Source organism: Limulus polyphemus, unplaced genomic scaffold (genome assembly GCF_000517525.1).
Source record: "Limulus polyphemus unplaced genomic scaffold, Limulus_polyphemus-2.1.2 Scaffold143, whole genome shotgun sequence".
NCBI lineage: Eukaryota > Metazoa > Arthropoda > Merostomata > Xiphosura > Limulidae > Limulus > Limulus polyphemus.
The window spans coordinates 892,773-896,257 of NW_013665753.1; the positions used below are offsets into that span (position 1 = coordinate 892,773).

Below are 3,485 nucleotides of genomic sequence, written 5' to 3' on the forward strand. Positions count from 1 at the left end.
TAAATAACCACTCCCAGTTAGTAACATCACTCCAGTTTCATAACACACTAACGATGAAAAGGGTTTAAACTATAACCACTAAATAACCACTCCCAGTTAGTAACTTCACTCCAGTTTCATAACACACTAACGATGAAAAGGGTTTAAACTATAAACACTAAAAAACCACTCCCAGTTAGTAACATCACTCCAGTTTCATAGCACACTAACGATGAAAAGGGTTTAAACTATAACCACTAAATAACCACTCCCAGTTAGTAACATCACTCCAGTTTCATAGCACACTAACGATGAAAAGGGTTTAAACTATAACCACTAAATAACCACTCCCAGTTAGTAACATCACTCCAGTTTCATAGCACACTAACGATGAAAAGGGTTTAAACTATAACCACTAAATCATTCTTGGCCTTAGCAGAAACACTGCTTTTATTGATTTATTACAAAGTTGAATGTGACGCAATGCAATAATATGAAATATGCTGCTATAAGTTAAAGTTCTTACGAAATAATAAAATGAACACTTTTATTAACTAAAGATACTACATTAATTGAAATTGTACTGATAAGCTGAATTTGTGAAAACGTAAAAGACTTTTAGACTGCTGCTAAACTGTCGAAGTCGCAGCATTTTGTGAGACTCATTATGGTGTCGTTTTGTTCGAACAAAGGGGACCTATTTGTTCTATGGAGTTTTACGCAGCCAATAATCTTACGGACCTAGTGTTGAGAATGTTAAAAAAAAAGCGTAGTCTTTTTGTCTAGGTACATTCAAAGTTGACTAATTTCGTCACATATCCACTAAAGATTTTTTGGCCCCAATTTCAATAGTATTTGCCAAATTTAGGCACGAGATGGTTGGAAATAATTGAAATATATCAGGGAAACTACTAACATGACAAGTTAAAGTATAGCACCACCGAGGCATGATTTTTATGAGAAAATATATTGAACAATAATCAAAAACTTTTAATTTAATCTTCGAATTACATATACAGTTGTTTAAAGAGTCCAGAATTCTTACTTGTCTCGTACATATTATATACCAAAAATTATCCTCAATGACTATATAAACAGATAGTGTTTAATACACAACCATATCTCTGTTTTAGTAAAATGTAGGGAGCAAAACATTACTACATCACCCTAATTTGTCAATAATTGGTAATACTTATTATTTACTACAGCTCTTTGGTAATGTATCTTTAATCGAGACGTCATTTGTCTGTTTATACAAATGTTCAAGGAAGTTTTTCAATGTTAATCTCGCACAGGTTAGTTTTATGTTTGAATTAATGAATTAGCTCTAAAGAAACAGTTTTATCTTCAAACTTTAAAAGAAAGTCCGAATTAAGTTCTAATTTAACAAACACAGAATAATAATTGATCTTTGAAACTGAATAAGAACTAAATAGTATATTTTAGGTATATTTCCCAGCCGTTTTTGAGGAAAGTTTTACAAAATGTTTAAAATATGTAGAGTCGTTTGCACAAAGGTTAAAAGCTTATGAGTACAAATATTTCGGAATATAGATATTTCTTGAAAAGTAAACATTTGTGTTAGTAGACTTATCCCGATATAAGAAGGTCTACAGTCCGAAAGAGATTGGTTCAATGTGTTTCTTGAACGGTAGTGATTCAACGTGCTCTTGAATTTAGTTTACCAAATCATCTATAGATGGCGCAAAACTCACTAGATGAGAATGGAGGAGCCAGTTCAGTACAAACAACTTCATCCAAACAGGGAATGGTAGAACTCGAGTGTCATGAAAGATGCAGCTCTCATGTGCTCCAGGATGAAGAGGATAAAGTTTGTGTAGCCTTGCAGGAATGTAGAACCGCACAAAATAGACATCAATCGGTGCATAAAACCATAAGGTAAGTCGTTCTTGATAATAATCACGGGGGCTGTTGTTGGTTTGAGTATCAATATCAATGACGCATGATGCTACAGATTTTTTGCTCAGCTGATATATAATCAATGCCGACCACAATAGGATGCGTCTTCGTGAACCTTTCCTTGACTACAGAAGCTTCGGGCTAAAGTGTGCATTCCAGAAAGGAAGTAATAATAAGATCAAGTTGTGGCGTATTATACGTTACACTAGGGTTTCTGTAGCAGCTTTCCAAATGGTAAAACTAAACGTAACCTCGTACAGATGTCAGGAGTTGTTTTTCTACCATAGTATAATTCACTCGTAGCCTTGTTTGTCAAATAGTGTTCAGTTTCACGAATGCATGCATCGTATTGCTTACTTTTCATTAACGTCATTTGTGTATAATATTCACTGTGAAGCAAAACATACATTTTGAAATAGTTTAAAGCTATATATAAAATATAGTCTTATAAAGACTTTAAATATATCTTAATTTATGTATAAATTCACCGGTGGGTGAACGGTAAGCTTAAGGACTTGTAACCCAATAATTCGGGGTTCGACCCCTGCAGTAAACACAACGCAGATAGTTCATTTTGTTGCTTTGTGCTCATCAAACAAACAAACTGCTAAAGTTTGTTAAAAAATATTAGTTACCATTACAAATGTTTTTGATGCTACCTGATACCAAACCATTCATTGCTATATAAGAGAAACCTCGTGCAGTAAACAGTTAAAAAGTTCTGTCGTTCGCTATGTATTAATACAAATGAGAGGTCACCGGGGACAAATCCATAATAACTTCAAACCATTAAGAATATATACACGTATGCTTCATCTTTCAGTACGTTTTATGGTCAGTAACACACTGGAACGTATTTGGTAAGAATATATACACGTATGCTTCATCTTTCAGTACGTTTTATGGTCAGTAACACACTGGAACGTATTTGGTAAGAATTTATACTCGTATGCTTCATCTTTCAGCACGTTTTATGATCAGTAAAACACTGGAACGTATTTGGTTAAACTAGGTGCTTTTGTTTCCATGACCACTTCGTTATTTATGTAACTCAATTTCATGTTCTAATTGATATGCCGTTATATTTTTACAGGAAGTTCCCTCAATAAGTATAATCGAAAGACACCAGAAAACATTTTAAAAATATTTTTCTGTCATGAAGTTATAATGATTTCTTATTTAGCAACATGTTATTGGTCATGTTAAGACACGTTTGTTGGAATAAAAAGTCATATATTATTCTTGTTTTCGTAACCTCATTCAACATGTTTATTTTTGTAAGTCTAGCAAATGATATTACATCCTACCCTTGTTAGGTCAGAGGTCAAAATTGTAGCAAACATCTCTATTATACGATTCTATATTAGATGTTATTAACTCACTCTTTTTAAATCAGAGGTCAAAACCTGTAGTAGCCATCTCCATTATTGGATTTCATATTGGATGTTATTAGCTACTACTCTTTTTCAGGACAGAGTAGAAAACCGTAATATGTGTCCTGTACTGTGATTCTAATTCTAAGAACTAAGTTTTAGCTATTACATTTGTTAACTCAGAGGTCATGGTTGTGGTGAACGACTTTATTA

At 33.2% G+C, this 3,485-nt stretch overlaps 1 protein-coding gene across 1 annotated transcript in view; it reads left to right on the forward strand.

The window, feature by feature from the left end:
• The first annotated feature begins 1,734 nt into the window (after positions 1 to 1,734).
• The window catches only part of LOC106474928 (glutamate [NMDA] receptor subunit 1-like), a 92,523-nt gene continuing 90,772 nt past the window's right edge, over positions 1,735 to 3,485 (forward strand). The window contains exon 1 of the mRNA XM_013935630.2: positions 1,735 to 1,878. The gene's annotated coding sequence lies outside the window, so the exon portion shown is untranslated. The remainder of the gene's footprint in view (positions 1,879 to 3,485) is intronic.